This window comes from Lissotriton helveticus, chromosome 1_1 (assembly GCF_964261635.1).
Source record: "Lissotriton helveticus chromosome 1_1, aLisHel1.1, whole genome shotgun sequence".
Lineage (NCBI taxonomy): Eukaryota > Metazoa > Chordata > Amphibia > Caudata > Salamandridae > Lissotriton > Lissotriton helveticus.
The window spans coordinates 493,590,212-493,617,282 of record NC_136057.1 but is presented as its reverse complement, the minus strand read 5'-3'; the positions used below and the strand labels follow the sequence as shown (position 1 = coordinate 493,617,282).

General features: G+C 45.0%; 1 protein-coding gene across 5 annotated transcripts in view; it reads left to right on the top strand.

The window, feature by feature from the left end:
* The first annotated feature begins 4,794 nt into the window (after positions 1–4,794).
* The window catches only part of LOC144812382 (dihydrofolate reductase-like), a 453,064-nt gene continuing 430,787 nt past the window's right edge, over positions 4,795–27,071 (top strand). For 2 of the 5 annotated variants that reach the window (XM_078673937.1, XM_078673935.1), the window contains exon 1: positions 4,827–5,033. The gene's annotated coding sequence lies outside the window, so the exon portion shown is untranslated. Of the gene's footprint in view, positions 5,034–27,071 lie in introns of all 5 variants that reach the window. The other 3 variants (XM_078673936.1, XM_078673934.1, XM_078673933.1) reach the window with 3 other exon arrangements.

The window sequence follows — 27,071 nt, the reverse complement described above, 5'->3', positions numbered from 1 at the left end:
AGTTCACGAGGAATCCGGTCCGTAGAACAATACAACACCTCGGTCTTTGTACTATTAAACTGCAAGGAGTTGGACCGGAGCCAATCCGCTGTGGCAGACATGCATCGGTGGAAAGCCTCCAGCGGGACCGCGTTCTTCCCTTCCAGCGAAAAGACCAACTGGGTGTCATCAGCATAATTAAATGCGGAGATGCCAAATGATTTAATTAGTTGGACCAAAGGGCGGAGGTAAAGGTTAAAGAGTATAGGGCTGATGGCCGAGCCCTGAGGTACCCCCTGCCCTACTCTCCGCACCTCCGAGCTGAAAGGAGGCAACGCCACCACCTGCTGCCGATTGTTCAAATAAGAGACCAGCCAGTCCCTGGCACATGCCGTGACCCCGCACTCCTCCAGCCTCCTGATGAGGGTACGATGGCAGACCGTGTCGAACGCGGCCGACATGTCGAGCAGCACCAAAAAGGCTGCCCGCCCACTGTCGACCCGCGAACGTAAGTTGTCAAGCGCGGTCACCAGCGCAGATTCCGTCCCGTGTGCTGGGCGAAAGCCAAACTGTGCCTCATCGAACCAGATGTTTTCTACCAGGAAGCCAGACAGAGAACGGGTCACTAACTTCTCCATGATCTTAATGGGGAAGGGGAGCAAGGAAATCGGTCTGTAATTAGACAAGCAGGCGGGGTCCATGGTGGATTTCTTAAGGAGAGGAGACACAGCTGCCAGTTTCCAGCACTCCGGAACCGTTGCGGTGTCAAACGACTGGAGGCAGATGGAATACAAAGGCTGGAAGAGTTCGTCCTGAAACACTTTCCAAAATTTTGGTGGCAGTGTATCAAGAGGGGAACCAGATGATACCAATTGTGCCACACTACAAAACTCCTCAAAGGAGGGGGTAGGGAAATGGCTCAGCTGGGGTCGACTGGGCACAGCGTCCGGAGCTCCCAAACTGAGGGCATGTCCACTCAGCTGGGGTCGACTGGGCGAGGTGTCCGGAGCTCCCAAGCCAGAGACAGGCCCGCTCCGCCGGGGTCGACTGGCTGAGACGTCTGGAGCTCCCAGACTAAAAGCATGTGTGCTTGGTATACTATCATTTCCCCTGATTTGGTCAAGAAGAGATAGGCTAACAAAATTATTTTGCCTCCTGATGTCTCTCCGGGTGATTACATGGGCCATAAAATGTATCTATTTGGATATTTTTGGGCCAACATAGAATTTGGCAGAAGCTGTCTTTGGGAAAAGTTATGTGGCAAAAAGTGGGCAGTCCTTGTTAAGTTGGCCACATCAGGAGGAGATGGTCATCAGATTAGACCCAAGAGCAGACCCTCCTGTGTACGCTATTGGACCCACTACCGATGTCATGTTTGGGAATTTAGCCTGTATAAGTGATGTTTCAGGTTTTGTGCAATGCTTGAAGCAGCAATTTCCTGGTGTCTTCAGTGGCAAGTTGTGGAAGTATCAGTGTTTTAGGCACCGTTTTAAATTGCAATTGCTACACCTTCACGCCACAGAGTAAGGAACGTACCATTGTTATACAGGGGAACTTAACCGCATGCGCGCTAGCGGTTTTCCCGCTGCGCGCTGCGTTTTTTTAAAAACCGCGTTACATGACGAGCTCAGCTCGTCATGAGCGTACGAGCGTCATCACTCATGACGAGCTGAGCTCGTCATGAGCGCGGAAGGGGTTAAAGACATGTTGCAAGCGTTATGTGGAAAGAAAATATTAAAGCTGTGGAATCTTCATCTGATGCATGCTCGTTGGGGTTGGGCAGTGGTTTTGCTTGTATGGTGCAGCATCTTTTAAACCATGGGTAGTGTGTTTATGTTATGTTATAGCTATTTATAGAGCACACAAATACCAACAAAGGTGTCTCGGCACTAGCTACTCCTGAAACAGAGCAGAGTGAAAGGACAGTTAAAAAATACCTAATCATTAAAGCCAAGTTTTTCATTTTTTCCTGAACATAAAAAGTGAAAGGCAAATCTCAAATCTGACAAGGAAGAGAATTCCAGAGCTTAGGAGTAGCCACCACAAAGCTTTTGTCACCCCAGTTGGATCTATATATTCTGGGAACAACCAATAGATTTGTGCCGGCTGAATGCAGTGACCTGTTCGGAGTGTAAACCTTTAACGATATCTTCAAAAATGTGGGTTCTATGTTATGTGTGGCTTTATAGGCAATGCACAGTGCCTTAAATTTTATTCTGTTTCTGATCGGCAGCCAGTGCAGTTGTCTGATCACTTCAAACACAGAATGAAATTTCGGTGTGCCGGATAACAGTCTAGCAGCAGCATTTTGTATTAGGTGCAGTTTGTTCAAGATTGATTACTGAGCAATAATCAGTAGACCATTACAATAGTCTACCTTAGACAGAACCAAGGCATATAAGATTGTTTTCCTGGCTTCAATGTGGATAAAAGGAATCAGTTTCTTAGCAATTCTGAAGATGTAAGAAGACGGGCAGACTACTGAGTTGACATGATATTTATACAAACGCTTGTCATCAAGAATGACCCCAAGATTTTTTGCCCTGGGATGGGTGGCAGTGGCAGTTACCGGCAGATGAAGATGGGACTTGTTGCTGTTAAAATGCATGTTGCAGAATAAACACTTCAGTCACCATGGATTGCATTTCCTTTGTTTACATTTTACACTGGCGACTATTGGGGAAGATTTTACGCATTTCGGCCATCTTATTTAGAAATTGTGTTAGAAATCTACAAATTCATATTGTTAAGCAAAACAAAACAAAACACCAAAATACCCACAAAAGAAAGGTTGTGGGAGGATCCTTTGTGATGGATTTTCGACATTCAAAACATAATCACACTTCTGAAGATCAACTGGATTTAGTTTATGCAAATATGAATAAAAGGGCGTCTATGACAGTACCCTTATTTGGACAATCTTTCCTTCCTGACATGTTACATGAAATAGTAATAGAACCATCATGTGAGTGATATAATATGCACCAAAGTTACATGTGGTGTGAAGACAAGAGCCTGTCTCTCTCGTGACACTGACCTCTCCTCCTAGTGCACCCTCTCCATAACTGAATTAAAGTGCCCCTACCGACTAGACCAAATATGTTACGTAATACTATAGATACATGAGGCAACACCGTGTCTCTCATGTGGCATTCTAATATCCCAATGCACAACTTCTCATTGTTTCACATTTTCATGCTTATAGGAAGTTTATCATTAAACTCTATGGGATAGAATTAAATTAAATATTTAGCATACTTTCATTAAACAAATATGGCAGAAACAATGCCTTTCCCTGCATTATGTCTCAATTCCAGGTTCTCAAAGTAATATTTTCAAATTTTAAATTTACATAAAAGATTCATAAGAAATGGCAAATTACATATAAAGCTCATTCAACTAAAAATGTTCTTTATCAATGATATCAATTTTTTTCCCCTTCCTTGTTAATACCATACAACTATGACATCTTCATGCCTAAGATCTCCTCGAATTAGGAAATGTTCATTTTTGGCAGAACAAAAATGAAATGTTGGTACATTATAGCACTGAGCGCCATAAGTACAAAAAATAGGAATTGTGATTTCCTAATTGCGAGTCGGTAAAAATTGCTTTTTAAGAAAGCATTTTTTTAATGCAGCTCCTTTAAGAGTAGGCAGTGGTTCCTAGTACCTCTGCTTGGTGTTAAAAAATATTTGTTTTATCATTCACAAAAGGGAAGGGGCCCCCTATGAGCCACTTCTCATTTGCGAATGGTCGTCATCACCTGAGGTGTCAGTAAAAAAATTAATGCTTTGTAACCATAATTCGTTTGCAAAACATTCATACATAGCATTGCAATTGCTATTTGAATGGAACGCCCTAAACACACCCCTTTGAAATACTGAACTGCTAAACACAAATTGCGATTGTACATATGAAAAGGCATTTTTGCAGTCAGAAACGGACATATTCTGTGAATCAGGCTTTTTCTGACATCAAAATGTTTTTGTACGTATGGCCCTGAGTTTTTTGACTGTGGCAGAGAGAGGCCGCAGTATAAATGTGCGTTTTGACTGAGACCCCGCCACATAAAAGCAAGCAGATTCCTTTCAGGAAACTGGTTTCTTTGAGGGATAACTAGCACATATCCATGATAGTTTAGGTGTTGCAGCCAAGCCTTACTCAGAAGAAATTGCCTACAATACACGAATGAAACAACATTACAGTTATAAATTATTCAAGTTGAGAACCCTAAGCCAATGAAACCAATTTAGTTAAAAAAGAGTAAAATGTTGTGATGCATCTACATTACAAAAATTGTGTTGTGGGGATCAAGTTATGAACTGTTAAAACATAACCATGGCACTCTGTTTTCCATGTGGGCCAACAAGGTGCTATTCTTAGCACTTGATGAAACATCCCATGTTAAAAGAGAATAATGTGATTGGAAGCGAAACAGGGTATCAGAAAAACAGGACACAATAAAATCAAAGTTTTTAGACTCTTGATTGATACATGGAAGAGGTGAACGGTATATGAGAACAGGTGACAGGAAAGAACCGCTGGAGTGCCGTGCGAGAAATGTCCTAAAGTATAGTTCAGAAGGAACACTACCTACAGAGGGAATTTGCATTTCTGCAGCAAACACATATGTAATGTAAGGTGCAGCAGTGCGTGTACATACATGCAGGTGCCAGACAATTGAAGATTCGAAGAGATACGCCAGGGTATATCATAAGGAAAAGCATGAATGGAGGGCGATGTAAGCGGATCACTCACCCGCGCGTGTGTGTGGAAATGATTCCAGGTGGAGCAGAGCCAGATGTACAGAGAGAGTGCCAAAGTCCAACAGTTCCGTTGGAGCCGGGAGGTGATGTCGGCTCCCTCCAGGGCTTACTGAGGATAGATCTGCAGAGAACACAACGTTTCAAGCCTCGTTTTCTGGTGGCAGGCCTTTAAAGAAAGGAGTTAAAAATTCATAAAAGCATAGTGTTCCCTCGTGATTGTACTGCTGAATATCGACCTCCAGAATATCGTCATACAAGAATATCGAGGCAGAAAAAGTTGGAAAGGTAAGTGCATGTAAGGAAGTATAGATTACCTATTCCTAAACGCACATCTGTGCATCTTGAAGATATATATACCGCCTAGTTACATATATATGTTGAGTTGGGTGTAAAAAAAATAGGCTTACTTACCTTTCAGCAGTTTTTCGATATTTTGTCTTCTATTTTGTAGCCCATTGATATTATGGGGTTGGAATTCAGGGTGCACACCCACTGTTGGTGGAGGCTATGTATTATCGTGTGAATAATTGACAACGGTAATGATGCATAGAAAAAATAGTGATAATTCAACCAGTGAAACACACACTTTTAGTGTCAAAAATCACAGTGCGTTGCAAAAAAACACACTTTTATTCTAGAGAGAAAAACAAAAGGTGATCATTATGGAGAATCGTGATCCAAAGACCTGTCGGTAATGCCAGCGAGTCATCATTAATTAATTCTGTCACTCATTCTTGCACTTGTGCATCCACTCATCTGCTTATACACTCATTCTTGCTTTTACCAAGTTATAGAATCTAAATAAAACAACCTCAAACACTCAACGACACATGCAATAAAAACTAAAAGAGCAAACGTAGAAAAACGAAAACAAGCTTCCACCTAAACATGGCGAACATATGCTTGACAGATAAAGTTAAACTTAGCAGATGGTGGCTGTCTTGCACTAGTTTTGTGCATAGTGTATAATTTTTTTAAAGTGCCAGCAAGGCCGCCACATTAAAAACTGAAGTGTTTGCCATTTTGGAATCATAAAACGATGCAGCGCACTACAGATGAAGTGAGGGCTAACCAAGGGCATCTGAGAGCCAGTAAATTATCTGTGATGACAAACTGAGGACCTTCTTAGCATGCTACAAAGGTTACTTGGCAGACTTCGTGCCCAAAGAGTAGGCCATTAACCCCGTTCTTGCCTTTCTGCTTCCGTTTAAGAGGAAACCGTCCTCTTCTCTGCCTGTTTTGTGCTTGTAAAAATGGTGCCCTGACACTACCTCTGCTGTACAGTTCTGTGTTTGACATTCTACAACTTTTCTGTTTTATTACGGAGGTGTGTGCTGCTTTTCACTGTGCTGTATCTGTTCAGTGTGTGAGGGAAGCTTGCACTGCTCTCGCCTCCTGTGCTGTTGGGTACAGTTTACATTTAATGTCTAGAGAGTGGGATGGGCATGTATCACTAAATATTATGTTGGTTGTTCTACTTTTGAGTTTTGATTCAAAGCACTGCTTCACTTCTACTGCATTGGCTGCATGCATATGTATGATGGCTAGTTAATGCAGGTATTTGGGTCTGCAAAGATTCTTTACAGGTGGGTCGGGAGATGCAGTTGAGGGCCTCAGGCCTATGTTTGAGAGGTGGAAGGGAAGAACACTCATGTTTGCCTAGGAGCAAGATGTTTAAAGTTGTCGCTTTCAGCACGGAACAGTAGGATACATGGTTATGCTTGTAGTGTGTGCAGAAATACAAATCTTACTTGTGATCACTTGTGAAAATGGACTTACTGCAATAAAACGATTTGAGCTGGCAAAAGTCAGGGTCTCTGTCCATTGACCCTCTCAGGCTTGAAGAGGGTAAAACAGGGTGACCCCCTTATGATGTGCTCCATGATGTCTACCGGTTGAGCTCACTCATCCACACCTTATTGGTGCTATAAACTAAAGATAGCAAACACAAGCCAAACACTACACAGCTTAAACATATTCAAGCGGTGAAAATCTAACACAAAAGAAAGGAAATGGAATTCTTCATCAAGAAAACCGGTTTTAGCTGATTTTTAATTTCAACAGACTGGATTAAGTGTGAAGAGAAAGGGGCTGTGAGCACCAGTATCTTGAAGCAGCGTCAGAAAAAGCCCTACAATTACAGGTGATGCTTCTTGGTTTAGGAAGCTGAAGTAAAATGTTTTAATATATTCTGCGGGGATTCGACAGCCACTGTAAGGACAACGTGGATGATTTATTTTTTGTTTCTTCACCACCTGAAAGCGGTACAAAGTGTTTGCTGGAGCGACCAGACCGACACTGCACCAGGTCAGTAATCACAGAGATATGGAACTGTGAATCAATGAAAGGCAGCCCTTTCTATGAGATCCTCACCTGGAGAAAACACACATTTGCTGCTTTTGCAAACTAGATCTCCAGAGACAGGCTGGAGTCTGTTTAGGTGCTCAGATTATGTACAGTCTTGAGTGACTGGAGTGCTTGAGGGCCCAATGATATGAGATAGAGAAACAAAATATCAGGTGCAGACATCTGATGGCATGAGAAGAAACTTGATCTTTGTCAGACTAAAGTTCTACGCAAAGTACTGGCTAGCAGACTGATCTCTATAGCACACACAATAGTGAGTCCAGATCAGCATGACTTTAATTTACATAGATTATTCGGAGTGATGGAATTCAGCAAAGTGTTTGAAGTGGGTGAAGTAAGTTTCCAGGAGCGCCAGATTCAAATACACCCAGTTTAATTATTTGCACCACACCTACTTGCCACCTAAAAGAATAGGACAGATATATCCAGGTGCTTCCAACAATTGCCCTAGATGCTCAGCAGGCAAAGATGATTTCTATCACATCATATAGCAGTGACATAAGAAATGTGGATTCTGAGAAGAGGTTTTGAGGTATGTGCGCAGCCTGACTGGTAGAGTAGTGGTGAGAAAGTCCTAAAATGCATCTTGGGTCTCTTGGTCCACATAAAAAACTAAATACACTTGCAAATGTATTGTCCTCACATTGGCCCTAGTGAAAATGCTTACAGCTATTAATTGGAGATCCACTGATCTGGGCATGGCAGGATGACCTGAAGAAATGGGTGCATGCAGAGATTGATCTGTTATCCAGGGTACACTATGGGGTTGAGGGAAGTGTGAGATATAGGAAGCCGGATGTTTATGGAGACAAAATGAAGATTAAATCTGATGACAAATCACCTTGAAGACTTTGTACCCGATTACAATGTCGGGCAGACCACAACCGACTGACCGTCGGTTGTGGTATGGCCGACATCTGACATTGAGGTCTGCCTTCTGCATTATGATGTGGTGGGCGGAGACATTGGGTGGAGGGACTGTACGCTGCACTTCCAACGGGCTCAGTGCGTCAGAAAACTCCATAATCGCCTAATGACCGCAGAGCCAGGCTCGGCTGTGCTGTCGGGATTAGATGACATTTTCCAACAGCCCTCTCATGTTGGCATTTCCGACACTGAAAGGCTGTCTGAAAGTGTTTTTGGGGGCCCTTAGCAGGGCCTCTTCCCTGGCCCTCCACAATGGGGCATGGGGGACACATGTGGTGCCCCACTAAATGGCCCTGCACTGTGGCCTGCCACAGAGTGCAGGGATGTTTCAAAACCTTTTACAATGGAAGCTTTTTTGCCAGCTGCACAAGCTTCCATTGTAAAAAGGAATGTTTGCAACCGCCCTATGGGCGGATGCATCGTAATCCTGCAGTCGGCACTGCTGACCTAAGGTTGGGCGGTTCGAGACCGACACAGTGTTGAGCAGATGTGAGTCCGCCCGACATCATAATTAGGCCCATAGTATTGTCAATTACACTACCTCCTTGTGCTGTACCATTGCGGTAGTACGGAATGAGAAAAACAAGGACCCCCTGGGTAGTAATGTAAACAGACTCCTAGGGCAGGGTAAATAAACTTTGTGAAAAAATTCCTAGGCAGTCAAACCAGTAGGCAAACAATTAATCTGACCTAATAGCAAAAGGAACATTCAAGAAATACATTTATAAAACAAGCATACTTTTAATTGACATAGTAAAAATCATATAGGAACCTGAACAAATATCAGACTATATGTTGAATTCATACAATAATCAAAACATATACAATGAATACATAAAATGTAAAAACGATTTTTAAAAATTTAATAAAAAGACACCCTAAATCATAAGTGGTGCCTAGAGTGCAATGGCGAATAAGAACTCGACGCGCGTTTCGGCGGAAAACGCCTTCCTCAGGAGTCACAGTTGGTTATCTGGAAGTATATATAAAAAACGTATATAAGGTACAATTCTTATATATTGTAAACACACAAGTCAAAAATACATTATCTAATAAAACGTAAGTCACCAGAGCATAACATTCTACATCTCTAACAGGAATATCCTTTACGCTATTCGGTTCAGACTTGCTAATTTGTTTCCCACATGTCACAAGATGGACATGTCTTTTCACTAGATTGTGTCGTACTCAACTATCAAGAAATTCTAATGTGCAGGACAACATATAACAAGTGAGTGAAAATTGCACTGATGACATAAAGATTGTCGTTACCATAATACAGTGAATACTCCAGAATGAATGCATATATTGGTAATGACTTACATTTGGATACTGATGACAAGAAGATGATATCTTCATTCAAGATAAAAAAACAAAACAGGCAATAGATGTTCCTGGGCAATAGAGACAAAAATGTCATAGTAAATCTTTCTAATCGTAAACCAGAAATTTTCATAGAGTCCAATGAACACACGATGCCACATGAATGCACAAAAAAATGAAAGACTCTGCTAGGTACAAAAACAATTCAGAGGAAATAAACCTCTAAATGTAGGAGAGATGCAGTCCCAGACAAAAACAGAAGTTTAATGATATGGGGATCATGTTGGCAGGTACGAGTTAAAATGACTCATATTCACGCAACGAAATGCGAATTATAAGCAAAATACCTGTGAAAACGAATCTGATGTTGCTAAGCTGTAATCAGTTGCTGGTCGTCAAAGGTAATGGAACAGTTCTGTAAATAACATACGATGTATCTGGGGGAAGAACAGGATAAATGAAATACAAGGAAACATAGGTCACATATCTTGGTGCATTCAAAATTCCATGTTGGAGCATGATAAGATGTAATACTACTGCGTACCTCATATGTAGAAGTCACGCATTAAAGGATATAATGCTGCGGGCTCAGGCAAGAGCTAATATCATCTTAAACTCTCCGTGTGGGAACGATGGCTGTGAGGAAAAGATATACGTATATGTATTTCAATTAAATCACGTTATTATAGGTGCTCAAGCAAAGCTTTCTACATACTCAGATTGTCATATAATTACCTGGGGCAGACGTTGTATAGCCAAGAAGGAAGGCCCACTTGATAGGTATACGAAAGGCCCACTTGAAAGGTATACGAAAAAATGCAAGAATGTTTGGACCCTTTCTTAATGATGCACGAACAGCTAGCTGTGAAAAGAATAAATCGTCCCGAGATATAAATAGACCAGATTAATCTCGTGCTCGATGATGTTCCTAAAAGCAGTGTCAGCGCCGAACTGACCCATAAAATTCAAACAAATAATTACCTTAATGAATGTTTCAAGATATCAAAACCGGCAACGTGCAGTATTAGCGTTTCAGCAAAGTTAACAGCCCCAGGAAGGCAACTATGGCATGTAAAGACACGTATAAGTCGGTAAGCAAAATGACAGGCATAAAGTTATCGATGGTGTTCCTGAAAGCAATGACAGGTCCGAACTGCCACATAAAGTTCAAACAAACAGTTACCTTAATGTGCGTTCCAAGGTATCAAAATCCGGCAATAAATAGTGTTAACGTGCGGCAGAAATAACAGCCCCAGGACGACAACTGTGGCATGTAAAGACTCGTATAGGTCTGTAAACAAAATGACAGGCATAGAATTGCTTGTTACGCGGGGAGGGTATAATGTGTGCAATACGATAAAGGCACACACGTAAAATAAACTTTAAATGCAATTATTAAAGCGAGAAAATGAGCCTTCCACAAATGAAAAGAAGCCTGAACCAGCACATAACGGCTCTTACCCAGTGATGAACGGCTGGCGGCAGGATAATGCTCACAAGGCGTGTTTGGCGCGGCGTTCCGTCTGCCAAAAGGGGATCAGTGGGAGGATTCAAACTGCCACATTTAAATAGTCAACTAGCGCGGGAAACCTGCCTCTGCTAAAAATGGGTAGTAAACAAGGGCGAAGGAACTCACCATTTTCCTCGGTTCCGGCTTGACAAACAGAGATGGCTCGTGGAGAGCCAGACCAGGAAGATCCATTGCGGTAGTACTGCACAGGAGTAACTGCTTAAATGTTTGTGTTCAACAGAATTAACGGTTATTGTTGGGAACAAGTATAAGTGGAGTTGTTGTAATATTTCCTGGTCACTGTATGAAAGTACATTTGAATGTATAGTTAGTTAAAACCTTTACAAAAGCAGAAAAGCACAAGATGTTTTTTTAGTTTCATAAAATATCATTAAAAGATGTAAATCAAGACACTTAAAAGTTGACACAGAGAGCAATGAATAGCACAATACAATTGTCCTGTAGGCTTTGAAGTAAAAAGGCTAAAAAGGCTGCGTGACAGGGCAATTTTAAGCCATTGCAACAAGTACCTTAATTTGGTCAGTGAGGTTCAGTTCAGAATATATGTAAATTAACCAAGAGAGCACCATCTGCAAGGATTGAATTAAATTTTATAAAGAGCTCGAATACCATAATGCATCTTGGCGCTGCTTCTAACGAAGGAGAGTACCAGGGTTTGAAAAGCACAGTATTAGATATTAAAAAGCCAAGTTTTTAATGCTTCCCTGGAGGACCATAGATCAGTACTGTCTTTTAGCATGATGGGGAATGTTTTACACAATTTTGCAGTTCTTGTGGTGAAGCTTTTTCCCCCCAGTGGGCTCTTTTGATTCTGTGGGCCACTAAGAGTTTGACAGTAGTTGATCTTAGAATCCTTGATTGAGTGTACCAGGTAAAGCTTTGTCTAAAATAGACTGAACCAATCTAAACTTGATCCTTTTGTCGATTGACAGCCAGTGTAGTCTAACCAGACCCTCTGAGACAGATTAATGTTTCCGAAATCCCAAATATAGGGATGCCAAAGTATTTTGTAACATTTGTAATTTCTGCGGGAGTCTTTCGTGAATATTTAGGAATAAGGCCTTTCCGTAGCCAAGTTTAGGCAAGGCGAGAGCGATCACAACTATCTTCTGGAGATTGGGTGGAATGAAGGGACGGATCCTCCTAATCATCTTTAGGATAAAAAAGACTGATGAGACAAAGGTATTGATCTGATCTTTAAAGGGCAACCTGTTGTCAGAGATAATTTCTAAGTTTCGTACATTTTTACTAGTGAAGGCAGAGCACCCATGTCTGTGGGCCACCAGATGGATGGCCAGAAAGAAGTGTCATTACCTAGAAATAGAACCTCCATTTTGCCGGAGTTTAGTTTTAGGCAATTAGCTTTATCCAGTTATTAATCTGAGTCATTCAGATGTCAAAAGCGTTCAGCCGTTTACTGAAGATTGCTGGACACCGTGACTATAATCTGGGTCTCATCAGCATAGGAGATGACCAAAAAGCTGTAAGATCTCATGAGCCTTGCTAGAAGGGTTAGGTACAGGTTAAATAGGATAGGGCTCAATGCAGAGCCCTGAGGAACCCCACAGGTAGCTTGAAAGTGACAGAGGTGGATTCACATAGTGCCAAGTGTTGTTCCCTATCTGGTAGGAGAGACTTAAGGACTTTGAGTATGGTGCCTTTAATTCCAAGCTCAGACAGTTGGTTAATTAGTATGTGGTGGTTGATCATATCGAAGGCAACCGAAAGATCCAATAAGATCAAGGCTGCCTTCCCTCCCTCATCCAGGATTGATCTCAAGTCCTCGGTTGCTGCAGTCAGGGCAGTTTCCATGCCATGAGCTTCCGTTTAGCAAAATTGAGTAGGTTCCAAGAGTTAATTTGAATTAATGAAGGAAGTGATATCGTAATTAGTGCCCTTTCAAGGACTTTTGGTGGGAATGGCAGGATGGAGATATGTCTCTGGGATGCAGGCCTTGATGCATAAAATCTATGTCAGACATTCTTAAACTTATGTCAGAAATTCCGATCTTTGATAAGATTTGGTATGAAAGGGCTGCCACTTGACCACTTGTCAGGAGAGGTCCTTCCCCCAGATTATCACACAAGATTTGGCCAGAACACTTCAAAGATGCTACATCTCGCCTGCTACTGATAGACCCAAGGAAGGCTGCTACTGCAGCGTGTTTGCCCTTCGCAGGGAACACTGCCTTCACACCACTGCCAATAACGACAGCTCTTGCTGTGAACAAGGTATGCACTGCATCTCTTCTCCCTAAAAGAACTCTAGACTGCATGTTGCTCTACTTTCTATGCCCTCTCAGTGTAGCACTTAGTTGTAGGTTTTAGGGTGTAAGGTTTTAAATGACATTTTAAACATATTAGAAATGCTCATTTTATTCTTGTTGCTCACAACGTGCCTTCTTGCTGTTGTTATGATATCCTTTGTACTCATTTTGTATGTACTCAGAAACAGATTAGTTATGTTGTATTAAATGCTTTTATTTAAAAGTGTCTATTCCTCTCAGTGCAGTTTGTGTGGGATATTGTGAATATCAAAATTGGTGGGTTTTTCTTCCCAGAGTGCCCCTGATCCCGTTACAGGGATTTTTATTAACCCAAAACAGACAATGTATGGGGGGGGGGGGATTCTGCGATTCTACAATAACCTGTATTTTACATTCAGTGCTGGTGCATTGAACTGAGTTCACCTGTACCACCCGTGGGTGGGGAAGCAAACTTTGTTGAACTACTCCAAAGCCATAGTTTATACAATAATCCTCTGAGCCAGAGTCATTAAATCTCACATCCAAGGATGTGTGTTCACTCGTTTTTCTACCCTTTCTATCTTTCACCTTTCTGCACCTCTGCTCTTTTGTGCCTTATTTCTGCCCATTTTCCCTTTCTCTCCCTCTGCTCCTTCACTCGTTTTCACTTATTTTTCTACCCTTTCTATCTTTCACCTTTCTGCTCTTTTCTGCATCTCTGCTCTTTTGTGCCTTATTTATGCTTATTTTCCCTTTTTTCTTTATCCCTTCTTTCCTCCCTTTAATTTTCCCCACCGCTGCTGGCCCCGCGGCCCCTCCCCCCCCCCAGCGCGACCGGCCCAATCCAGCTCCCCTCCCCGCTCCCACCTCCCAGCTGTCCAGCTCTCCCCGACCCCTACTTAATGGCGGCCACTGCGCTGGTGCACCGAAGGCGCGTCAAAGGCAAGCACGTCTGCGCCCGTCCGCGACAAGCACCAGGAACCCTGGACCTCCGCCCCACCAACGCTACGACCAAGCAGCACTCCACGCACTCAACCCAGGCTGCTACAACAACTGCAAGCTAGCATCACCAGCCGACACCCATGGACCCTTCAGCTGTCACCGCTGCCGGCACACCTGCAGCACCGCCAAGAACACGGATCCAGCACAACCCGCCCACAAGAACACAACCGAACCGAAGAACCTGCAATGCATCCTCCTCAACGTCCGATCCCTCCACAAACACGCCACAGAAATCTGGGACCTCCTCGACAGCACCACCCCGGACGTAGCATTCTTCACCTAAACCTGGACCAACACCACCTCGGGACCGGACATCGCCATCGCCATCCCCCAAGGATACAAGATCTCCAGGAAGGACCGCCCCACCCACCCAGGAGGAGGAATCGCCATCGTCCACAAATCCAGCCTCCACCTGAGCACACTCCCTGACGAGTCCACAGACCTGATGGAACACCTTCACTTCAAGATACTGGCCAGCCCCACTGCCGCCCTCCGAGGAACCCTCATCTACCGACCTCCCTGGACCCCGCGGACCATTCGCCAACTCCATCACGGACATTATCTCCCCGCAGGCCATCGCATCCACCAACTACACCCTGCTGGGAGACCTCAACTTCCACCTCAACAATCAACTGGACCCAAACACCACATGCCTCCTGGACAACCTCCACAACATTGGACTCTGCCAGATCGTGACCGAGCCCACGCACTCAGCAGGACACACCCTCGACCCCCTCTTCACTACAGGAAACTCCATCACCTTCAGCCACTCCACCGAACTCCCATGGACCGACCATCGTTGCGTCCACTTCACCTTCAGAACACCCACCACCCACAGACACCAGCACCTGCTTCCACAAAGAAACTGGACCAAAATCACCGACGACCAGCTCACCTCCTCACTCAACAACTCCACCCCAACCATCGCGTAAAACGGCGACCCCAACACCGCAGCCCGAACCCTTCATAGATGGATCTCGGACAGCACCAACACCATAGCCCCCCTCAAGAAAAACAACAATACCCGTGCCAAGAAAGCCAGATGGTTTACCACCGAACTTCAAGAGTCCAGGCGCACATGCAACCGCCTCGAAAAGGCCTGGAGAAACACCAAATCCACAGAAGCCCACAACAACTTCAGAGCTGCCACCAACGCCCACCATCAACTCATCAGAGAAACGAGGAAAAAAGCGATTGAAGACAGAATCTCCACCCACGCACACAACAGCAAGGAACTCTTCAGCATCATCAAGGAGTTCGCTCAACCCACCAGCGAGTCTACCGACATCCCTCCCTCACAAGACCTCTGCGATAAACTCAGCACCTTTTTTCACCACAAAATCAAGAGCATCTACGACAACTTCGACGAAGACAACCAACACACTGAACCCTCACCAACCACCCCCGACACCTGGAAACCAGCGATTGATGACTGGCCAGCCCTCACCACCGAAGACACACTGAAGACAATGAAGTCAATCCACTTAGGGGCCCCCACGGACCCCTGCCCCCACCTCATCTTCAACAGAGCTGCCGACACCATCGCACCCATGCTCCGCCACACCATCAACCGCTCCCTGGCGACCGCCTCGTTCCCCGACGACTGGAAACACGCCAAGGTCAACCCTCTCCTAAAGAAACCCTCAGCGGACCCCACCGACCTCAAAAACTACAGACCCATCTTCCTGCTCCCTTTCCCAGCGAAAGTCATCGAGAAAGCCATCAACAGCCAACTCGCCACATTCATTGAAGAACACAACATCCTCAACTCCTCCCAATCCGGCTTCAGAAAAAAACATAGTATGGAAACCGCCCTCCTCGCCGCAACAGACGACATCCGCACCCTCTGGACAAAGGGGAAACAGTAGCCCTCATCCTCCTAGATCTATCAGCGGCGTTCAACACAGTCTCCCACCGCACCCTAATACGCAGACTCTACGAGGCAGGAATCCAGGACAAGGCCCTCGACTGGATCTGCTCCTACCTCTGCGGCAGGACGCAATGGGACAGACTCTCCCCTTTCCTCTCAGACCCCACACCTACCACCTGCGGAATCCCCCAGGGCTCCTCCCTCAGCCCGACGCTCTTCAACGTCTACATGGCTCCACTTGCCCCCATCGCCAGAACCTACGGACTCAACATTGTGTCATACACAGACGACACCCAGCTCATCCTCTCCCTATCCAACGAGCCCAACACCGCCAGACGCAACTTTCGAGAAGGCATGGAAGCCGTCGCCAAATGGATGAAAAACAGCTGCCTACAACTAAACACCAACAAAACAGAAATACTCATCATGGGCCCAAACCCCGACGCCTGGAGCGACACCTGGTGGCCCACCGCCCTCGGAAACCCACCAGCCCCCACAGACCACGCACGCAACCTGGGAATCATCCTGGACTCCGAGCTCAAAATGGACCGCCAGATCAACTCTGTCTCATCTTCCTGCTTCCACACCCTCCGCCTCCTTCGTAAGACCTTCAAATGGATCCCCCTCAAACACCGAAAGACAGTCACTCACGACCTGGTCACCAGCAGACTCGACTACGGCAACGCACTCTACGCCGGAATAAACAAAAACCTCATCCGCAAGCTACAGAACATCCAGAACACCGCCGCAAGACTGGTCCTCAACCTGCCAAAACACTGCCACATCTCCCAGCACCTGCGCACACTCCACTGGCTCCCCGTCGAGGCGAGAATCACCTTTAAGATGCTCACCCACGCACACAAAGCCCTCCACGGCACCGGACCAGCATACCTGAACAGCCGGCTCAAATTCCACGCACCCCAAAGGACCCTACGATCAGCCCAGCTCTCCTACGCCGTGGTCCCCCGCACCAGAAAGTCCAGATCAGGAGGCCGCTCCTTCTCCTTCCTCGCGGCCAAAGCATGGAACGCCCTTCCGCTCCACCTCAGACAGACAACATCGCTCCCCATCTTCGCAAGAAACCTCAAAACCTGGCTCTTCGACAGACCCCCTCCTTGATGGAATAGAACCTGCACTCCCCCCCCCCCACCCCTAGCGCCTTGAGACCCTTACGGGTGAGTAGTCGCGCTTTAACAAACTCCTGATTGATTGATTAAAGCTCCTGCAGTGTGCTTAGTGGCAGTACTGGCTTTGCACCCTACTATGACTAGGGTTGGGCTGTCTATGAGGGTTCTGCGGATGAAAAGAAAAATTCCACCATGGTATCTGCAATTCAAGAGATAGTACTAAAGCTGCCATTTATTCTACCAACTGTTCCTGTACACTCCCAGATAGCCAATCCCTACTGCGAGGTGAGCAGTTAAAACCAGATGGTATTTCCTGATCCACTTGTTCTTCACTTCTTCTTTCAGGGCCTTCACCCTGATTCTGAGATTGCTTATTACAATGGCATCCATTACGAGTGTGCAAAGGGTCTGCCGGGTTCTCGCTGGCATGTTTTTTTTCTCTTTCACCTTCCCTTACCCTTATGCCCCTCTTTCCTGTTCCCTGCTGATGTGGGAGGTTGTGTTATCAGACCACCTCTTATGGAGCCCTTAAAGGGGAATTTGTGGTTTATGGTCTTAGTTGAGAGCCTTGCTCTTCTTCAAAGGTAAGGGCTCATTCCTGAAAAATTGTCCTGCCCACTTCCAAATAGCTAAACCAGGCTAACTGGTCAGCAGTTAACAGGCATTGGCTAGAGGGCAGTCATTGTCCTCTGAGCCAGAGACTTTACCTCTCCCAACTATGGATGTGTAATCCATCTCTGGAAGTGTGACAAGTGTCAGAATGGGTTTTAAGCCACTTCTGGCTCAGGCAGCTTAAAGTTAAAAAGATATTTACCCTTGTGACCCAACCTTGGCGTTACTTCACCATTTTGGTGCAACCCCAAGTTTACAGACTTTAGTAAATGTGGATTTGCTGCATGGAAATGACCATGCTCCACCCACAAGCACATTGTGTTGCATTACTTTGCAGGTGGCAAATGACACAAGGCCAGACATATAGGGATATGCCAGACTTAGTAAATAACACTTAAGCACTAGCATTGTCCTGTATCGACTTCTATAATGTGAGGACAACAAAAGTGCTTAGAAAATCCGGGCCTCAATGTTTGTCAAATGAAAGCAAATGTTAGCATCCTGTTTCCTTCCACTTTTTGCTGTATTGTGGAAGCAAGACACTCTCTTCGGTGAAGTGAGATAAACTTGTTTTAATATTGATTTAACACCTTCTGTGCTCATGACGGAATGGTTCTGTCATGAGCACAAGTGCAAGTGTGCTCATGATGGAACAATTCAGTCATGAGCACACTTGCATAAAGTCAGCAGAGGGATTTCCTATCTTTTTTTTGCCTTGGGAGGTGGGGATGAGCTTCCCCCAACCTCCCAAGACATATCTTTTGTTTTCCTTGTAATGACGACCATGCACATGGTGCGCTGACGTCATTACAACGAAAACAAATCTGAATCATAGTTTCAGTTTCACAGTTTTGGTGCTCAGGGGTTATCTCGTCCCCCGAGCACCGAAACACATGGGAGAGGTATTGTTGGAAAGGGGAGAATCTTCTCTTCCCCAATGGATCCCTGCTTGGGGATCACCCCAGGAGGGCAATCCCCAAGCTGGGATCCACCCACTAGCCACCAGGGAGGGGGGGAGCAGCCCCTGGGCAAGGGCCTGTTTCTCCGCAATTTAATTTAGCCACAGCCAGCCTTTCTGCCCCCCGTAGGTGGCAGAAGGGGCAGTATTCCCCAATCTGCCCTCCCAGGGGGCAGAAAGCACCATAGATGCCAGGGATTTTTTTATAGACCATGGGTGGGAGCTGCCCATGCCCCCTAAAATTCAAAAGAATTTCTGTCCCCTCAGGAGGCAGATGGGGGCAATAGTTCCTGATCTGCCTCCCAGGGGAGCAGAAAGCCCACTAGGCACCAGGGATTTTTATTTTTATAAGTAGAGATGGGACAGCCCAGAATGGGGATGCCAATGCCCCCACCACCCCAAAAAAATGCCACAGTCTTCCCCCCCACAAAGGAAGCAGATGGGGCAGTAGCCCCTGATCTGCCCCTGGGGGAGCTGAAAGCCCACTAGGCACCAGTGATTATTCTTATATTTTATATGTAGGGGTGGGGGCTGCCCATAATGGGCATGCAAATGCCCCCACCACCCAAAAAAAATGCCACAGCCTCCCTCCCCCAGGAGGCAGATGGGGGCAGTAGGCCCTGATCTGCCCCCCGGGGGGCAGAAAGCCCACTAGGCACCAGGGATTCTTCTTCTTTTTTTATACATAGGGGTCGGGGCTGCCCATAATGGGCAGGTCAATGCCCCATTCCTATAACATTTTCACAGTATTCTTGCCCCCCCAAGGCATATGGGGGCAATAGCCCCTTATTTGCGCCCCCAGGGGGAGCAGAAAGCCCACTTGGCACCAGGGATAAAAAAATCTAACTTCAGGGGTGGGGGCTTCCAAGAATCTGTATGCTAATGCCAACACCGCCCAAAAAAGGATGCCACAGTCTTTCTGTCCCCCCCAGGAGGCAGATGGAGGCATTAGCCCTTGATGTGACCCACGGGGGGGGCAGAACCCCACTCAGCACCAGGGATTATTATTTTTTTAATACGTAGGGGGTGGGGCCTGCCCAGAAAGAGTATGCCAATGCCCAATTTCTGCCTCCCATATGAGGCAGATGGGGCAGTAGCCCCTGATCTGACCCCAGGGGGGTAGAAAGCCCTCTAGGCAACAGGGATTAGTTTTTTCAAAGTTCAGGGGTGGAGGCTGCCCAGAATGGGCATGCCAATTCCCCCAACTCCCCCCCCAAAAAATTGCCACAGACTTTCTGCTCCCACAGGAGGCAGATGGGGCGATAGCCCCTGATCTCCCCCCCCCAGCAGAGAGCCTACTAGTCACCAGGGATTTAATGGCTTTTTTATGCGTAGGGGTGGGGGCTGCCCAGATTGGGCATACCAATGCCCCCACCACCGAAAACAAAAAGCCACAGTCTTTCAGCCCCTCTTTGGGGCATATTGGGGCGATAGCCCTCAATCTGCCCCACCCCTAGGGTGGGAAAAACCCACTAGGCACTGGCCTTTTTTTTGCAATGTTCCTAGCTGTGGATTTTGGGCTCTAACACAGCCAGCACCTAGGGAAGCCTAGCAAACCTCTACATTTTCTAAAACTAGCCACAAAGGGGAATCCAGGATGGATAGACTTGTGTGCCTCTCACCAGGTTATGTTACCCAAAATCCCTTGCAAACTTCATACTTAGTAAAAAAACACATTTTCCTCACTTTTCTGTGATAGATAGATCTGAAATCTAAGGGGAGAAACAAACTTCCACCAACCCAGCATTCCCCCAAGTCTCCTGATACAAATGGAACCTCACTTGTGTGGGTAGGCCTGATGCCAGCAACAGGAAACAGCCCAAAACGCAACGTGGACATCACATTTTTCCAGTGAAAACTGACCCTTTCTAGGCAATGTGCCTAGCTGTGGCTTTTGGACCCTAGCACAGCCTGCACCTAAGGAAATCTATCAAACCTAAACCTTGTTTAAAACTAGACACCAAGGTGAATCCAGGATGTGGGGACTTGTGTGGCTCTCACCACGTTCTGTTACCCAGAACCCCTTGCAAACATCAAACATTGTTTAAAAAAAAAACTTTTCCTCTCATTTCCGTGATGGAAAGTTCTGGAATCTGCATGGATCCACAAACTTCCACACACCCAGCTTTTCTCAAAGTTTCCCCAAAGTTTCCTGATAAAACTGGTACCTCACTTGTGTGAGTAGGCCTAGTACCTGCAACAGGAAACAGCCCAAAACGCAATGTGGACACATCACATTTTTCCAGTGAAAACTGACCCTTTTTTTCTAGTTTGACTAGCTGTGGATTTTGGACCCCAGCTCTGTTGGCACCTAAGGAAACCTAGCAAACCCTTACTTTTTTAAAACTAGAAATCCAGGTAAATCCAGGATGGGGCGACTTGTGTGGCTTTCACCAGGTTCTGTTACCCAGAACCCAGAATCCCTTGCAAACCTCAAACTTTGGAAATAAAAACACATGTTCCTCACATATCTGTGTTGGGAAGTTCTGAAATGTAAGGCGAGCAACAAACTTTCACCAACCCAGCATTCCCCTAAATCTCCCGATAAAAATGGTACCTCACTTGTGTGGGTAGGCCTAGTGCCCGTGACAGGAAATGGCCCAAAATGTACTGTAGAGACTTCAAAATTAATGATTACAAAAAGACTGTGTATTGCGAGGGAGTCACCTGCGTTTTTGATCTCGGGTTTGGCAGCCATCTAGGAAAAACTATCAATCCCTGGCATGTCTGAAAACTAAATACCCGGGGGAGTCCAGGGAGGTATGGGTTGTGTGGATCCCCCAACGTTTTCTTACCCAAAATCCCATGCAAACCTCAAATTTAGCTGAAAAAAACACATTTCTATCAAAGTTGTGGGATCAACAGGCTACACAAATTTCCTAACACACAGTGGGGCATATTATCAAGGGGGTTTATCTCCGCTTTTTTGGCTTTAAAAGCCAAGAAAGCGGAGATAAAATTATCTCCCTATTACCTAGCTGTCGCTAACACCAGTTAGCGACAGCTAGTAGGAGATAGCGACCATCTTGGACCCCGCTTTGCATGTCAGTGAAATTTATCACTAATGACATGCAAAGTGGGCGTGCCAAGATGTTAGCGACTGGAAACAGTCGCTAACATCGCTATCTCCTATTACCAACTTTTGGAGATATTCGCGCTAAGAGGTATGGCTTGTGTGGACCCCCCAAAGGTTTCCTAGCCAAAATGCCCTGCAAACCTCAAATTTAGCTGAAAAAATCAAATTGTTCTCACATTTCTGTGTGGAAAAGTTATGGGATCACTGGGCTGATACAAATTCCCTACAACCCAGCTTTCCCTCAGGCCTCCTGATAAAAATCTTACTTCATTTGTGTGGGTGGGCCAAGTGCCCATGGCAGGGAAGGACCCAAAAACCTATTGTGGAGACATCAAAATTACATGTCACAACACGACCTGGATTTGGGCATAGGGGCTCACCTGGGTTTTTAGCCCTGTGCTCGACGGCCATCTATGAAAACATACCAGACCCATACATCTTTCAAAACTAGACATCCGGGGGAGTCCAGGGATGTATGGATTGCGTGGATCCCTCAAAGATTTCCTACACAGAATCCCCTGCAATCCTCCAATTTAGCTGAAAAAAATCACAGTTTCCACACTTTTCTGTGTGGGAAAGTTGTGGGATCACTGGGCCACCACAAATTACCTACCACCCAGCATTCCCCCAAGTCTACCAATACAAATGGTACCTCACTTGTGTGGGTAGGCATAGTGGCTGCAACAGGAAATGGCCCATATCGTATTGTGAAAACTTCAAAATTACCTTTCATAAAACGACCTGGTTTGCAGGGGGAGGCACCTGGGTTTATTGGCCCCAGGCTCACGACCATCAAGGGAAACCTACCAAACCCACACATTTCTGAAAACTGCGTGGATCCCCTAACATTTTCCTATCCAGAATCCCCTGCAAACCTCAAATTAAGCTGAAAAAATCCCTTTTTCACATTTATGTGTGGGAGCACCGTGCCGACATAAATGTCCTACCACCTAGCATTCCTCTTGGTCTCCCAAGTAAACTGATACCTCACTTGTGTGGCTGTCCAATGCAGAATGGGCTAAAAACGTATTTATTTTTAAAATGTAGCGCTTAGAATTTACTGTGCAATACACTTAATCTCTATGTTTTTAGCTCTTCCCAGTCAGAGGCCCTTGTCCCACCCACACAAGTGAGGTATCATTTTACTCGGGAGAACAAGGGGAACGCTGGGAGGTAGGACATTTGTACCGGCACAGTGATCCAACACAAAAATGTGAGGAAAATGTGGTTGTATTTCATAAATTTGAGGTTTTCAAGGGATTCTGGGTAACAGAACCTGGTAAGAGCCACACAAGCCACCCATCCTTGATTACTCTGGGTGTCTAGTTTTAAAAAATGTATAGGTTTGCTAGGTTTCCCTAGGTGACAGCAGACCTAGGGTTTAAAATCCACAGCTAGTCACTTTGCAAACAAAGGATCAGCTTTCACTGAAAATATGTGATGTGTCCACATTGTGTTTTGGGCCGTTTTCTGTCATGGGCCCTAGGCCTACCCACACAAGTGAGGTACCATTTTTATTGGAAGACTTTGGGAAATGCGGGGTGGGTGTAAATTTCAAGATCCACACTGATTCCAGAACTTTCCATCAGAGAAATGTGAGGAAAATTTGATTCTTTTGACAAAGTTTGAGGTTTGCAAGGGATTCTAGGTAACAGAACCTGGTGAGAGCCACAAAAGTCACCCACTCGAGGATTCCCCTGTGTGTCTAGTTTTCAAAAATGTACAGATTTGATAGGTTTCTTTAGATGACGGCAGGGCTAGGGTTCAAAATCTTCAGCTAGTCACTTTGCAAAAAAAGGGTCAGTTTTCACAGTAAATATGTGGTGTGTCCCCGTTGCATCTTGGGCCGTTTCCTGCCGATGGCACCAGGCCTACCCACATGAGTGAGGTACTAATTTTACCTGAATACTTTGGGGAATGCAGGGTGGGTAAAATATTGTGGATCCATGCAGATTCAGAACTTTGCATCACACAAATTTGAGGAAAATGTTTTTTACAAAGTTTGAGGTTTGCAATGGATTCTTGGTAACAGAACCTGGTGAGAGCCACACAAGTCACCACATCCTGGGTTTCCCTAGGTGCAGACAGAGCTAGGGTTCAAAATCCACAGCTAGTCACTTTGCAAAAAAGGATCATTTTATACTGTAAAAATGTGGTATGTCCACGTTGTGTTTTGGGCCATTTCCTGTCATGGGCACTAGGCCTACCCACACAAGTGAGGTACCATTTTTATTGGAAGACTTTGGGGGATGCAGGGTAGGTGGAATTTTGTAGATCCTCGCAGATTCCAGAACTTTCCATCGGAGAAATGTCAGTGAAAGGTGTTTGCTTTGACAAAGTTTGAGGTTTGCAAGGGATTCTGGGTAACAGAACCTGGTGAGAGCCACACAAGTCACCCCTCCTGGATTCCCCTGAGTGTCTAGTTTTCAAAAATGTACAGGTTTGCTAATTTTCCCTAGGTGACGGCAAAGTTAGGGTTCAAAATCGACAGCTAATCACTTTGCAAAAAAAGGATCAGTTTTCACTGTAAAAATGTGGTGCATCCATGTTGTGTTTTGGACCATTTTCGGTCATGGGCCGTAGGCCTACCCACACAAGTGAGGTACCATTTTTATCGGAAGACTTTGGGAAATGAGGGGTGGGTGGAAATTTCTAGATTCATGCTGATTCCAGAACTTTCCATCAAAGAAATGTGAGGAAAATGGGTTTATTTTGACAAGGTTTGAGGTTTGCAATGTATTTTGGGTAACAGAACCTGGTGAGAGCCACAAACGTCACCCCCTCCTGGATTCCCCTGTGTGTCCAGTTATCAAAAATGTACAGGTTTGCTAGGTTTCCCTAGGTGACAGCAGGGCTAGCGTTCAAAATCTTCAGCTAGTCACTTTGCAAAAAAAGGGTCAGTTTTCACTGTAAATATGTGGTGTGTCCACATTGCGTTTTGGGCCATTTCCTGCCGCAGGCACTAGGCCTACCCACACGAGTGAGGTACTAATTTTATCGGAATACTTTGGGGAATGTATGGTGCGTAGAATTTTGTGGATCCAAGCAGATTCAGAACTTTCCATCACAGAAATGTGAGGAAAAGGTTTTTTTACAAAGTTTGAGCTATGCAGTAGATTCTGGGTAACAGAACCTGGTGCGAGCTATACAAGTCACCCCATCCTGGATTTCCCTAGGTGTCTATTTTTTAAAAATTTATACGTTTTTTAGGTTTTCCTAGGTGCAGGCAGAGCTAGGCTTCAAAATCCACAGCTAAGCACTTTGAAAAAAGGGTCAGTTTTCACTATAAAAATGTGGTGTATCCACATTGCTTTTTGGCACGTTTCCTGTCGCAGACAGTAGGCCAACAAAGTCGGAAGACTTTGGGGAATGTAGTGTCGGTGGAATTTTGTTGTTCCACATAGAATTTTGATTCACCTAAATATGAGGAAAATGTGTTTCTTTTGACAAGGTTTGAGGTTTACAAGGGATTCTGGGTAACAGAACCGGGTGAGAGCCACAAACAGCCACAAACTTCACCCTCTCATGGATTTGGGTGTCTAGTTTTTAAAAATGTATATGTTTTCTAGGTTTCCCAAGTGCCGGCAGAGCTAGGGTTAAAAATCTGCACCTAGGCAAAAAAAGGGTCAGTTTTCACTGTAAAAATGTGGTGTGTCCATGTTGTGTTTCGGGCCGCTTCCTGTCCGGGCCACTAGGCCTACCCACACAAGTGAGGTACCATTTGTATCAGAAGACGTTGGGGAATGTAGTATGGGTGGGATTTTGTTGTTCCACATAGTTTCTTGAACTTTCAATCAGAGAAATGAGAGGAACGTTTTTTTTTCTTTACAAAGTTTGAGGTTTGCATCGGATTCTGTGTAACAGAACCTGGTGAGAGCCACACAAGTCACCCCATCATGGATTTCCATGGGTGTCTAGTCTTAAAAAATGTATAGGTTTGCTAGGTTTCCCTAGTTGCCAGCAGAGCTAGGGTTAAAAAACTACAGCTAGGCACTTTGCAAAAAAAAGGGACAGTTTTCACTGGTAAAATGTGGTGTGTCCACATTGCGTTTTGGGCCATTTACTGTCACTGGCACTAGGCCTACCCACACAAGTGAGGAACCATTTTTATTGAAATACGTTGGGGAGGTGGAAGTTTGTGGAGCCACACAGATTCCAGAACTATCCATCACAGAAACGTGAGGATTTTTTCTGTTTGTTTGTTTTTTACAAATTTTGAGGTTTGCAGCGGATTCTTTGTAACAGAACCTGGTGAGAGCCACACAAGTCACCCCATCCTGGAAATTTCCTCTGTGTCTAGTTTTTAAAAATGTATAGGTTTGCTAGGTTTCCTTAGGTGCTGCTAGAGCTAGGGTTCAAAATATACAGGTAGGCACTTTGCAAAAAAAGGGACAGTTTTCACTGTAAAAATATTGTTTGTCCACATTGCGTTTTGGGCCATTTACTATCACGGCCACTCGGCCCGAAGAAATATAAACCTCCTAAGGGGTTCACTGATACGCCTGGTCCTTTTAAACCAACAAAGAAGAGATTGGCACAGAAGATGTAATATCAAGAAAACATATTTAATGACCTCACATGAGGGAGGTTGCGTCACACAGTACCCTCAGGCCACTGTATGAGACAGTCTAAGCAATATGGGTATTCAATATTTGCTTGCCCAACAAAGTGGGAGGGGAGACATTTCTTCTTACATCAGCAAGAATAGCCTGACAGTTCTATACTAGGAGCAGGTGCGTTCTGACAGCTAGGCTTACTTAACATGTGCAAGGCTATGGAAGAGGGAGAAAGCACATGGAAAGCACATGGCTAACTAAAATGGCTGCCAAGAACAAAATGGCTCTCAGCTCATGCTAACAGCGATCCCTGCAATCTTTAACAGATAGTCCTTTTAGCATGAGCTAAAGACATTCCAATGATCTAGTAGGAACATAGAAAATGCTTTGCACATTTATTTTCATAAATCCATCAATATCTTAATCCATTGCTAGGTGGGCATTTTCCATTCTAAATATTTCATTAAGCGGGTGTATATAAGGTATAAGGAGGAGTACACAGGGAACAGAGCATTGGGTCATACAGATAGCAGGAGAGAATAATGACTATTATCACAAACAGAATTATCAATATTTTTCTAGTCCTAAGCAAAAAGCAAATCCTAGAACCATCTAGTCCAATTCTATGTAAAAACATTTTCAAGAGACTTTTCCAGTGTTCCTTTTATGAGGGCTAGAGTATTAATTAATATACTTTTAGGAGGAGGGCAGAATAACATTGCTAACAAA